This window comes from Canis lupus, chromosome 17, assembly GCF_048164855.1.
Source record: "Canis lupus baileyi chromosome 17, mCanLup2.hap1, whole genome shotgun sequence".
In the NCBI taxonomy this organism is placed as follows: domain Eukaryota; kingdom Metazoa; phylum Chordata; class Mammalia; order Carnivora; family Canidae; genus Canis; species Canis lupus.
Window position 1 is genome coordinate 38,526,797 of NC_132854.1, and position 14,513 is coordinate 38,541,309.

At 35.2% G+C, this 14,513-nt stretch overlaps 1 long non-coding RNA gene across 1 annotated transcript in view; it reads left to right on the top strand.

The window, feature by feature from the left end:
• Positions 1 to 14,513, top strand: part of LOC140608391 (uncharacterized) — a 149,976-nt gene that overhangs the window by 51,582 nt on the left and 83,881 nt on the right. Inside the window, exon 3 of the long non-coding RNA XR_012010409.1 lies at positions 14,013 to 14,105. This is a non-coding gene — a long non-coding RNA (uncharacterized lncRNA). The remainder of the gene's footprint in view (positions 1 to 14,012; positions 14,106 to 14,513) is intronic.

A 14,513-nucleotide genomic window follows, 5' to 3' on the forward strand; every position in this document is an offset into this window, starting at 1 on the left:
GTCCCATACCCATCCTTTTATTCCTGGACCCATGAATTCTGGCTATGAGACAAACCGCACAGTGTATTAGATGCTTATTTGAAGCATATATAGCCTACGGAGAACCTTGCTCCAACCCTGTGAGATAATGCCACCCAGTTGGTGCTATAACTGAATCTTCAGGTCATTCTATAAAACCAGCAGCTTGAGGATCATGAACAGTAATGGTAAGAACAGTGGATTCCATGAGCATGCACCCACTGCTGCGGCAAGTTTTGTTTTTTTTTTTGTTTTGTTTTGTTTTTTTTTTTTCCCTGTGAAGTGAATTCTGTGATCAGAAACCATACTATGAAAAAAAAGAAAAAAGAAACCATACTATGTGGAATAACTTGACAGTGGATAAAACATTCTGTAAGTACATGGACAGGATGTTAATTTTGGCAGCAGCACTGTGTGTAAGGAAACAAATCTATATCCAGAAAGTATATTTCAGTAGGAAAAAAGTCTGTCTTTTCTATGACGGAAGTGGTCCAAAGTAATCAACTTGCCACCAGGTAGCATCATTCTGGGGAATAATGCCATATCAGGGACTGAGTGTTAGTCTATGCTCTTGGCCAGTTGGAACGCAGGGGTAGCTATAGGCAGATTGGCCTTGGTAAGGGAGAGAACATTTTGCTGAGCCCATACATAACCTTCATCCTTGCTGCCATGGTCATGTTTTTTATGAGCATGCCAGATAATGATTGGGATGACTGGAGAAAAAGGCTAACTAGTATTCACAAAATGGGTCATCTTATTAATCTGAGTATTAAAATCCACCTCTGCTAAGGTTATTCTTTGATGAGTATTCACAGGGGCACAAATATCTTCATATATCTTACCTATTCAGAAAAGTCAGTCCACATACTTCTTCCCCAGATCTTTGCCACCAATTTTCTAATCATGTTTCCAAGTTCCTGACCATCTAGTCAACATAGGTCATAGCCCATGAATCAGTGTATACTTGCACATTTGGCCATTTATTTTCTTAAGCAAAGTAAACAGGCACACTGCTCAAAGTTCTGCCATTATAGTATTTCCCTTCACAACTGTCCTTCAGGAGTGTCCCAGAAAGGGACTGTAGAACTTCAGTTGTTCACTTCAGGTGGTGCCTGTAAGTGGTATAGAACCGTCTATAAACCAGATCTGAGTGTTCTCTTACTCTGTCAACTGATCATAGGAAATTCCTTATGTGGACATATGTGCAGTTAGGGACAGAAAGCAGTGTAGCAAAAGGAGGGATAGTGTGCATTTGTACCACTTGTTCATGTAACTGACTCGTGTAACTTACTTGTACTCATTCCTGATCACATATATTTCCATCTCCATTTAATGATGGAGCACACCCAAATTTATGGCTTAGGGTAAGTGATCAATTTCTACTAAGACCCAGTAACTGGTCAAGACCCCTTTCTAAAAGGAGAGTTATTTGCAAAGGATGCCATGGTTTTGTTTTAAAATCCTAGGGACCTGCTCTGCAATTCACCTGCAGAGGCCAGCAAAAGATTCCAAATACCATTCCTATTTGCCACTAACAATTCAAGCAGTATTGGATCTCATGGATCATATGGCCCAAAATACAGAGCAGTTTGTTCAACGCTTGGACCTGTTGCACCATCTCTTGTTCTGTGCATCACTTAAAACTAACAGCTTTTTATATCTTTCAGTAAAGAGGTCTAGAGTAACACAACCAATGAATATGTTGCCTTCAAAATTGATAGAGGCCTATCAGGAACTGTGGTTGTTTTGTTTTGTTTTGGTTTGGTTTGGTTTTGGCTTTTGTTTTAGGTTGTAGGAGGTGCCAGAAGAAACAAATTATCTTTCACCTTAGAAGGGATATCTTGACCTGCTCCATACCAGTAGACCTCTAGAAATTTCTTTAAGGTGGGGACCTGTGAATTTTGTTAGGCTCACTTCCCACCTCTGGCGTAAAATATCTTTCCAATAAGTACTACTACCAGTATTTAGTGAATAAGTTGCTACTTCTTGCTCAATAGATTCAGTCAGCACAATGCAGTCAGTGTAATGGACCATAATGCAGTCAATGTTATGGACCATTGTATTTGAAGAAATAAAAAGTTATCAAGATTCCTGTGAACTAAATTATGACATAGGGCTAGAGAGTTTATATACTCTTGATGTAGAATAGTGAAGGTGGATTATTGCCTTTGCCAAGTGAATGCAAACTATTTCTGGTTGGTTTTATTGACAGTGAAATAGAAAAAAAAAAAAAAGGCATTTATTTAGACCAGTAGTTGAATATTAGATACCAAGGAATGTGTTAATTTGCTCCAACAATAAAAATACTTCTGATACACCAGTTGCAATTGGAGTTATCACCTGGTCAAATTTAGGATAATCTACTCTCATTCTTCTAGATCCATTTGTCTTCTGCACAGGCCAGTTGAATGGGAAAGTGGTGGGAATCACCACCCCTGAATCCCTCAAGGCCTTGATAGTGGCACTAATTTCTGCAGTCCCTTCCATAAATGTGGTATTACTTCTGATTTACCATTTTCCTAGATAGGTTAAATGGAAGCCAATAGAACTACTCTTTCTCACTCCATGGGTTAGGGAACACATGTGGGCCTTCTGCTAGGTACAGAGTGTATCTTTTTTGATAATGCATTTAGGAACTGAGGAAATAACAATAGGATGGGTTTGAGGCCTTACTGGGCCACTGTGAAATGAACCTGAGCTAAAACTACATTGATTGTCTGATCTCCTCAAGCACCTACTCTGACTGGTGAACCATAGTGATGTTTTGGTCTTCCAGAATTAGAGTCAGTTCAGAACCAGGGTAGTCCCCAAGGAGTCAAGTAGTCCCCAAGGAGTCTGATAATTTCCTTTTTCCCAGTGCACAATTACCATAGTAAAATATTGAAGATCCCTTTGGGAAAGACCTGGAGAAAGACTAACACTCTAAATGTTTGGCAGTGTATTGGGGTCATTCCTCAAGGGGACCCATCTTCTCTTTCACTTAAGGGGTTCTGGTTCTGTAAACTGGGTCAAGTCTGGGAATTGATCAAGGGATCATGACTTTCTTTTTTGATTCAAGCTAGACTTTTGTTCACTTGACCTAGAAATTTTTTGTTTATACAAATTAAGAACTTAATTGGTTTCATACTTATTTCACTTCTAGGACCACCAAGATCAATTAGGGAATGCCATAGGTCTACATAAGTGAGACTTTTCTGACTATTTTGACTCTCCTGTTTATTAAGGTAACCAGTCTCAACTTTCCTTTGGTGGTTGAATGCTGCCATTAGCCCCCACCACCCAGGGATAGAATTACTCCCATTGCACTTAAATTTCTCAGTTGAGTGGCTATGGTTCTTACTGGAAGGTCTGTCTTATAGAAAAAAGCAATCACAAAGACCATCAAAAATGCTGGGGCTTCCAAAACAAATTTATTTCTCATAGTATTGATGGAAACTATATTTTCTGGGCCCTCCCAATGTGAGTGAGAAGATTTTAAGTGAAAAATCCATTCTAACATCCCAATCTCAGTAAGGCTTTGAATCCCTTCTTCTACAATAAATGAAGGCAGGTTCGGCATTTCCAGTTTTCTCACTGTAGGCCACATTTTAGCCTATGTTTCAGGCAAACAACCAACCAACTAACCAAACTATGACAATGGTTTCTGACTCCTAGAGCTGCAGCATTAAATACAGGATTTCTATTTAGTGAGTCCATATTCATAAATTTGGTATGTTTTAATTTTATCTGGCTTTCACTGTTGTCTGGTACATTTAATATCCATTCCCACACTTGTTTCTTAGATTTCTCTGTATAAATTAGAAATTCAGATAATTCTTTTGTAGTGTGATATATCTGCACATGGATCACACTTTGTACCTCACCTTTCGGGGCCTGGTGGGATTTGCATCTCCTTATTGGTCTAAGAGGAAAGAATAATGCTGGAGGTGGAACCTGGGACGAATCAGCTTTGTCTTGCATGGCTACTGCCTCAGGGGAGGCTATGGGAGTTTCCTCAGATGATGTGCATGGAGTTGGAAAGACTAATACTGCTAGAAATCTAACGGCCTCTTCCATTGACAAAGAAATCTCATCAGAATTTAGGGACTTAATGTGTACAGCTTCGTCCATGTCCTCCGATATGTCACCATCTTGGTTTACAAGATACCATTTATTTCCCAATCAGTATCCTCACTTTAAAAGTAACCCCCCCCCAAAAAAAAAGTAAACACCCCTGCCAAGCTGAGATTTCAAACTTACATTATAATTCACCCAATCACAGGATGAGATTTTCTATTTAATTGTCAGAAATCTCAGTCTTGCAGTTTTAGGAGATGAGGGACTCCCTCAGGGCATAAATAGAAGCCTTCAGGTCATTTTTTATGCTACTTGAGCTGGGAATTCATATTCCTGAGTTCATCCTTGCTTCTTTTAAGTGGTGGATTGGGAGTATTGCATATCTCTGTGACTAGTTCATAGAGTGGATTGCTAGTGCTCTCTTTACTACTAAAAATAATCACTGTTGTCTTTAAATCTAATCACATTAGCCAATTTCAGAAACCTTAAAACCAATTCAGGAAACTCATCCTAAAAATTCAGTGCCTGTAGAACCACTCTCAATACCAAAATTTGTAATAGAGTTCTCTAGAGAAACAGAACCACTGTACTTCATATGTAAAAATAAAACTTCCAACATGGTACTTTTAAAACTTGACCACTATTTTTTTTAAACACTCTTAAACATGAGTTTGCTACTGCTTTGACTCACAGCAAACTGCAGAAGTGACTTTGAAGTCTAAAAGATCATGCAGGTTCTACATTGTTTGCCAGACTTTGAGCCATTAGGAAAGATGTTCAACTATTCTACTGCTGCCATTCTGAAAATATTATATGTAAACTCTGTCAGTAATCCCAGCTAATTTCAGCTTTCTGTCCAAAACTGTAAAAGTTCCAAACATAACAATAAAGAACTATCTTGGAAATGGATATTCGAGGACCAATTCACCAACTCCTATACAAAACAAGTTATCACCAGCCATTCCACATAGGCCTTCTTAGCTTAGTTTTAAGACATGTTCTCATTCATGTGGGGAATATAAATAATAGTGAAAGGGAATATAAGGGAAGGGAGAAGAAATGTGTGGGAAATATCAGAAAGGGAGACATAACGTAAAGACTGCTAACTCTGGGAAATGAACTAGGGGTGGTAGAAGGAGAGGAGGGCGGGGGGTGGGAGAGATTGGGTGACGGGCACTGGGGGTTATTCTGTATGTTGGTAAATTGAACACCAATAAAAAAAAAAAAAAAAAAAAAAAAAAAGACATGAAGCAGAGCCAAGACATTTTCTCTGTGTCCTAAGTCCTCAACTCACAGAATATTACTCAGCTATTAGAAATGACAAATACCCACCATTTGCTTCAACGTGGATGGAACTGGAGGGTATTATGCTGAGTGAAGTAAGTCAGTCGGAGAAGGACAAACATTATATGTTCTCATTCATTTGGGGAATATAAATAATAGTGAAAGGGAATATAAGGGAAGGGGGAAGAAATATGTGGGAAATATCAGAAAGGGAGACAGAACGTAAAGACTGCTAACTCTGGGAAACGAACTAGGGGTGGTGGAAGGGGAGGAGGGTGGGGGGTGGGAGTGAATGGGTGACGGGCACTGGGGGTTATTCTGTATGTTAGTAAATTGAACACCAATAAAAAAAAAGAAAAAAAAAAAGAAAAAAAAAAACTCACAGAATCCAAAATGATAATAAAATGTTTTCTGTTTTACACCACTAAGGTTGGAGTTGTTTGTTATACAGAAATAGTAACTTGGAACTAAATTTGTTACTTGGATATAAGATGTTCCATAATTAAAAATCTAAAATATATGACTTTGGCTTGTAACCATGTGGCAGGCATAATATGGTAGAGTTTTTTGGGGATTTGTTTTTAATTCAGACATAATTGACATATAACATTGTATTAGTTTCAGGTATACAACAATATTATTCAATATTTGTATTTGTATATATTGCAAGATGATCACCATCATAAGTCTAGTTAACACCCATCACTACACAAATAGTTTTTTTCTTACAATGAGAACTTTAAAATCTGCTCTCTGCACAACTTTCAAACATCCAATGCAGTATTATTATCTGTATTCACCACACTGTATATTACATTCCTAAGACTTATTTATTTTATATTTGGAAATTTGTGTGTTTTGACCACCTTTATCCATTTTGCCCACCATCCACCTCCCACCTCTTCTTAGATTCTACATATAAGTGATGTGATATTCATCTTTCTTTGTCTAACTTACTTCCCTTCGCATAATAGCCTCCAGGTACACCCATGTTGTGACAAGTTGCAAGATTTCCTTCTTTTTGTGTCTGAATAATACTCTAGTGTGTATGTATATATATATATATATATATATATATATATATATATACACACACCATAACCTTTTTATCTATTTATTCATCAGTGGACACTTATATTACTTCTGTGCCTTGACTAACATGAGAGCATATGTATCTTTTGGAGCTAGTGTCCTCACTTCCTCACTTCCCTTGGATAGTACCCTGAAGAGGAATTGCTGGATCATGTGATACTTCTATTTTTAATTTTTGAGGACCCTCCATACTGTTTCCCATAATGACTGTACCAATTTACATTCCCACCAATAGTACACAAGGATTCTCCCTTTACTTCACATCCCATCAACACTAGTTTTTCTTTTTTTTGTTGTTGATGTTGTTAATAGCCATTCTAACAGGTATGAGGTTATATGTCATTGTGGTTTTAATTTGCATTTCCCTGATGATTAAGGATGATGAGCATCTGCCATGTACCTATTGACCATCTGTAGATCTTCTTTGGAAAAATGTTCAGATCCTCTGCGCATTTGTTAATCAGATTGTTTGTTTTGCTATTGAGTTTTATGAGTTCTTTATATATTTGGATATTAACCCCTTATCAGATACATGTTTTGCAAATATTTTCTTTCTTCCAGTTAGTAGATTTCCTTTTATTTTGTTGTTGGTTTCCTTTATTGTGTAGAAGCTTGTTACTTTGATATAGTCTCACTCTTTTATTTTGCTTTTGTGGCCTTTGCTTTTGGTGCCAAATGCAAAAAACAAAAACAAAAACAAAAACAAAAAAAACAAGACAAAAAAAAACATTTCCAAGACCAACATCAAGAAGCTTACTGCCTATGTTTCCTTTTAGGAGTTTTAAGGTCTTACATTCAAATCTTTAATCCATTTTGAGTTAATTTTTGTATATGGTATAATATGGTGGTCTAGTTTCATTATTTTTTTGTATGTGGTTATCCAGATCCAGTTTTCCCAATACCATTTATTGGTAAGACTGCCCTTTCCCTATTATATATTCTAGGCTCCTTTGTCATAAATTAATTGACCCATATATGTGTGAGTTTATTCCTGTACTCTCTATTCTGTTCCAGTGATCTATGTGTCTGTCTTTATGCCAGTACATTACTATTTTGATAACTATAGATTCGTAATATAGTTGAAATCAGAAATCATGTTCCTCTAGCTTTGTTCATCTTTCTTAAGAAAACTTTAGCTATTCAATGTAGAATATGCTAGAATTTTCAAAACACCATTATAGTGAAAAAGATTTAAGCTGGTGTCTCCTAGAATGTTTCAAGTAGAAAAAAAAAATGTTCTTAAAGATGTTTCATAGTTACTGTCTCTTAAAGAGTAGAATTTTTAAAAATCTTAGAGTTGTAATCTCTTGGCAAACTCTGAGTTAAGGTAAAGAAGAGTTAATTTTGAGATTTGTGGGTATGGCTTTTGTTAAATAGATTGAATTACAAACAGTTTCATAAGAAACTAAATTTTTAGAAATTATGACAACTTGGATGATAGGCACGATAACAATGTGAAAATATTCCATTGGATTCTCAAACTTAAATAGGCAAAAAGGAAGCTGAGAGAATTATTCAGCTACCGACATTGGCTTGTTTTTTACGGAAAAGGAAGAATGACTAAGAAGGTAGAACCAAAAAAGCAGAAGATAGAACCAAAAAACACAGATATTCATTCCCAAGAAGCAGTCCTGGAGCCTAGGCAAGAAACTGGACATATCTGCTTGATTTGATAGCAGATTTGCTAGGACTGGTGACTTCTATATGCCTTCCCTCTTTCTATTTTCAGTAGGGTTGGCTGTTGTAATTAAACAATGTCTTTCTTTCATTATATGTTGATTACAAGGAGGAAGCTAAATTGTTTCGTTTGTTGGTTTTCAGATTGATAGAGATTGTATGTGAAGAATAAAATCTGAGTCTCTTATACATTCTTACCTGATCGAGATAAAGAAATTCTTAACATGTAGAGGTGATGCTATGTGACTTTTAAGGCTAGATCATAAAACATTGTATAGTTTCCATTTTATTTGCTATAAAACTGAGGTAAGCATCATCCCAATGAAGCAGAAGCTGTCATGTTAGAGAGTCTATGTTTACATCTATGTGAGAGTCTATATGAACATCAGACCCCAGGTTTAGCTGAGCTAAACCCATAACTCATGGGCATGAAGACACCAGGCACATAAATTTAAAAAAGCCTCTTGGAGGTCTCAGGATTAATTCTGCCATCCTGAAATAACTAAAGTCATTCTAACTACATTAAAATATAAGAAGGTAACTGGTAGGCCTCTTCAGAGTTCATCAATACTCCTGTAGGTGGTATTCACTATATGGTAGTATCCTTACTTTCATGTGCAAGTTTGAGCCAGTTATTCTAATCATCACAGCATTTCTGTTGTGTGGTGGTTGTTTTTGTCTTAACCCTTGTGTCATGAAGACTTGAGGATGGCCAAACTGCTATCTCAAAAGCAATCTCTGGTAAAATGTATTCCTTGTTTTAATATTAGAACATCAATACCACCATAGTCCATGATATCCTGATAAGAAGGGAAATACTTAGAGAATGTATTTAGGAATAATAATAATAGACTCTTCTCCTAACTTTATATCTTTGTTCCCAGCAATGTGTGTACATGTTCCTTGACGTGGGAGGAACAAGATCATATATAAGTTACTAATTTTTAGCATATTTACATTCTTCTGGAAAGTATTAGGACTATAATGTGTTGTCACACAAATATATCATGCTATTATTTGATTTTCAAATACCATACCAACATTCTAAAGTAAAAACAAATTGCTTCTACTAATAAGGTAAATGTTAGAAAAGGTGTATTTCATGGATAATAGCTCTCTATTGTGATGTGAATTATTTTTCAGAAGCAATGCTATATATCATAGAGATCTTCAATGAATATCCAGATTATAATAATGGGAAAAGAATTAGGATGAGAGAAAGAAAGTAAAATTGTAAAATAATTGCTTATCATATGAAAGGTAAATAATTGACCATTCTAACATATTGGAAGCCTCGTGCTAGGGACTGTTTCTAGAAAATTGTGCAGTACCTATTTAAGCAAAGGCAAAGATATCTATAGTGAGAATATCCCATATGGCTTAGCTCTTTTACAGCTGGAAACTTCTCATACTTAGATTCTTTGTTACTGTATAGGAAAGGAAGAAGGAAAATTGTTTCTGAGAAGCATCAAATACTTTTGGCATTTGCATTGATTTGCAGCTCAAGTATGCACCACTCATGTCCCATAAACTTCAAGCTATAAATTATAGACTAAATATGTATTGATTTGAGTCTACCAGAAGTATATACAAATAGTCTCTTGAAGACAGTATCTTTATCCCACTCCTCAAAGGTATCTCAAACATAATCACAAAAATATGTAAAACATAGCAAACACAGGGTAAGGGGAAGAAAATAGAACAATGGGAGAGAACTAGTAGAGGGAAGAGAGACCAGAGATATGTAGTGTATTATATTAGTGCACTAATAGAGTGTATTAGGAGATGGGAATTATTGGACACAAACATGAAAAACTACATTTACTAAATGTGATAAACTAAAATCAAAATTAAAGATATGCATAGAGTCCAGTGACATTTAGGAAATATAGCAATGAAAACTTAAAAGAATCAAATTAAACACTCATAAGACAGTTTTAACAGGGCAGCCCTGGTGGCTCAGCGGTTTAGCGCCGCCTTCAGCCCAGGGCCTGATCCTGGAGACCGGGGATTGAGTCCCATGTCTGGCTCCCTGCATGGATCCTGCTTCTCCCTCTGCCTGTGTCTCTGCCTCTCTCTCCCTGTGTCTCCCATGAATAAATAAATAAAATCTTAATAAAAAAAAGAAAGAAGACAGTTTTAACAGCCCATTTGACACAATTAAGGAAACGATTAGTGAACTGGAAAACAGATCAGGAGTATTATCCAAGAGAGAATAACAAGAAAGATAAATAAAAAAGATGGAGAAAATGTTGAAGGACATGGAGTAAATATAAATCACATTGGAAGTCAATAAATAGTGACATACCTTCAATAATGCTAAAAGGAAACAACTGATATTTAGAGGTTGATAACCATCTAAAAAATATTTTACACACCTAAATACAATGAATTTGGGTAAACAAGAGTAGGGTTTGAAAATAGCAAACACTTACTAAAGTAAATTAATGTAAAATATATGTTAGCAACAATAATTCTAGATGAAAACATGAGAAGGAATTAATGCAATATGATAAATATGTAGATAATTGTAAATTAATATTGACTGTGTAAAGAAGAAATTATAATGTCTAGTGGCATTAAAAAGGATGAGACAGTATAGGTAGCAACAATACAATGTAGAATAGAAGTAGATATAGCTAATCTGATCGATCTGAAAGAAACTAAAAAGTGTTGATTAAGTTTATACTTTGATAAGCTAACTATGCATGTTGTAACTTCTTGAGTTATCATTAAATGATTAAAAATAAAATGAATTGTCTTTTCTATGTGGAATATGGTAAGAAATGAAATGATTAAATAATTCTAAAAGAAAAAAAATGAATGTAAAGGAAAGATACATAGGCAGAACAAACAGAAAAGTAAAAATATAGATGTTACTCCCTTGGCAAGTCAATATTTTATCTAATTGTATAAAGTTAACAGGAAAATTACTTAACCAATAAAAAACAAAAATGCATTTTTAGATACAACATGGCAGAAATTATAAAGATACAGAATTTTGAAACAAAAAATAGTATGTGTAAATATACAATAATTGTAATACAAAAAGAAATTATATGAAATAGAGAATGAGAAAAAGACAGAGAGGGAGGAGCACAAAGTAGAGGAAAGAAAAAACTATAAAAAGGAATAGACAAATCCCCAATCATATTGGGAGATTTTAATTAATCTCTGCTGGTAATTGACAGAAGAAAAAAATAATTAGGATATAAAGAATTGTACAACACAAGTTATGAATTGACCTAACACACATATATAGAAAAATGCATCCAGTAATGATAGAATAGCTATTCATTTTATGCATGCATAAAACATTTACAAAAATTGATCCAATATAGAAAGACCAAAAAGAACATAGAAAGACCAAATTTCAATTAACTCAGCACTTTGCTCAATAAAGTCTTTGTAAAAAACAATAATACTAAAAAATTTCATGACCTTAAAAATGAGAGTGAATGTACAAATTAACAATATTAGCAATGAGAAATGGATATCACCACAGATGGTGAGGACACGAAAAATCAATTGTGGGATATTATGAAAAATTTTATGCTGAAGTATTTTAATATTAAAAGTAAATGGACAAATAGCTAGAAAAACAATTTATATAACTGACTCATGAATATTTGAAAATGAATACTTCTATAATCTTTGCACTATTCAAATCAGTAATCAGTCTTTCCACAGGGAACACTTAAAGCTAGAACTTCAACCAAAGATTCCTATAAGGCATCTATGAAAAAAATGATTTTAGAATTACCAAACTTCTCTATATAATATTAAGTGTCCAGGATGGATTTTACTGCAGTAACACAGATATGCAGTTGTAAAGATAACAGTGTTTACTCCTTTCTAACTTTATATAGCTGTTCTATTGACGAGTAGGGAATTATCACAAACTCGGCCACTTAAATCAGAAGAAAGGAAAGTCAGAGGATGACACTACCTGACTTCAAGTCTTCATAAAAGCTGCAGTGATTAAGACATTTTGGTATTGGAGAAAGTATAGCCACAAATATAAATGGAACTATGGGCTTTGATTAATAATAGGGTATCAGTATTGGTTCATCAGTTGTAACAAATATATCATGCTAATACAATATGTTAATAGGAAACTGCAGGAGTTCAGAGAGGGAATGCTCTGTACTTTATACAAAATGCTTTTGTCACCCTAAAAGTGCTCTAAAATATAAAGTCTATTGATTTTTAAAAATTACATTTGGTTCTTCTGTGCAATAAAGGAAAATGACAGTGAATTAAAAACAACACATGCTCATCATCCTGTAAGTCAGAAGTCCAGATTCTGCATGTCTGGGTTCTTTCCTTAGGGTGTAGCCATGCTGACATCAAACTTTTGGCCATTTGTGTTGTTATCTGGAGCATGTAGTACTGTTTCTAAGTCATTTATGTTGTTGGCCAAATTCAGTTCCTGTGACTAAAGAACTGGAATTCTTACTTCCTGGCTGGTTGTCATCCAGAGGTCACTCTTAGCTTCTAAATGCCACCCATATTTTTTAGAACAGCCAGCAATAGAAAATATTGCTCACATCTAATCCCTGATAGGCTTTAAATCTTTGTCTTTGAATCTTTTTCATCAGAAAGAACCTCTTAGGTACAGCCCTCCTAAAATAATCTCCCAAACTGAAAGTCAACTGCTTTTAAAAACTATGTCTGCAAATTCTCATTTGCCATGGATTATAACAAAAGCATAAAAGTGATACATCATCATATTTATAGAATCTTCCAACATTGGGTAATGGTCATTGAGTGATCGTATGAGAATTCTACACACATTATACATCATACACATAAGAATCAGAGTGAGAGGTTTATGTCAGTAATGACTGTCTAATCCACACAGTCATTTAAGGACTTAGAATCACAGAGGTTCTGCAATCTTCAAGGTATGGTGTGTTAGTTAACTCTGATCAAAATATTGCTTTTAACAAACTATTGAAAATTCACTGGCTGCCAATAATAAGCTTTTACCCTCTTTTATACTCTTTCCCATAACTCTCGAAGTCATCCAGGGTGGTTCTCCTTCAAGTCATATATCTACAGCTTTGCTGAAATACAAACTGGAATGGTTTGGAGAATACAAACTCAGCTGGCCTCAGCTGGGCTCACCTAGCTTTGATTCCAGGCTTCAGGGATAGGGTAGTGGATGACTTGGGTATTTCTTCAACATTTCATTTTTTTTTCTCTTTTTTTTTTCTTCAACATTTCAATAGCAGAAGCACAAAAATTCTCAATCCAAATATCCACACTTATTTTATAATGACGCTTTCATCTTATTGGCTAAAGCAAGTTCCATTGCCTAGCTGAAAGTATGGTTTTTGGAAAGTTGAAGTGTCCTTCACTCACAGTGAAACTACAAATGTGTAGCTTATTGTACTATCAGAGGGAAATGAAATGGGAATAAAACTCAAACCACATTATTTTTGAGACCCTTGGTCATGAATCTAAATACCAAACACTTTTCAGATTCTATCAACACAGTATCATTAGAATCATAGATAATTAGCACATTCTGAAAAATTGTGCAGATTCAGAGTTGACAATGGAAAAGAGCTATAGCTGTTCCAGACAAGTGACAATATATTGTATCTGACTATGTGGAGGTTTTGTGCTTTGTCAACTTAGCTAATTTGGAGCTATATTTTCTATAATTCCTTTCCTGGAATACATCTTAAGTAGGGTTTACAATATGGAAAAGATTGAACTAGATTTGGGGAAGAAGTGAAACAGCAGCTATTTTTATGCTCTGAAGGTCAGGGCAAGGTATTCACCTTTTTTCAGACCACATATGTTTGCTGGCTTATTTCCTTGACAGTGGCATCACCCAGGTTGTAACTGTAGCTTACATGGATTATCTTTTTCAGCTTTTCTGAGTTCCGGGCTATGCGGTTGTGCTGCTCTGCAATGCAGGGTGCTTTATGGGTCAGAGGCATCATTGACATTGGAGGTAATCAGAGGTAAATGCAGCGTAGCACTGGTAAATACTTACAAGTTTGTTTTCCAGAAAATAAAATCACTAATTGGAAGAATTTGCCAATTTTCATGGTGTAAATATTCTCATCATGGTTTATTTCAACCTATCAGTGTGATGTTAACTATTTCAATGAATTCTTAAAATTTCACACTTGCCTTTCATGAGATAATATGAGCCAATTCCATAACTTCACCAGACATCTATGAGTTCTAGTTTTTCCTTTGACATCCTATTTTGCCCTTGAAGCTTCCATATTTTTTGTGTTCCTATTTTTCTTTGTGGGTTCCAGTTTTCCATGGTCCCTGCCATTAACATCATGACTACCAACCTGCTTAACTATGGTGACTTAAAATGCAATATGGTATGCAGAGGCAAGTCTTTTAGAGACTTC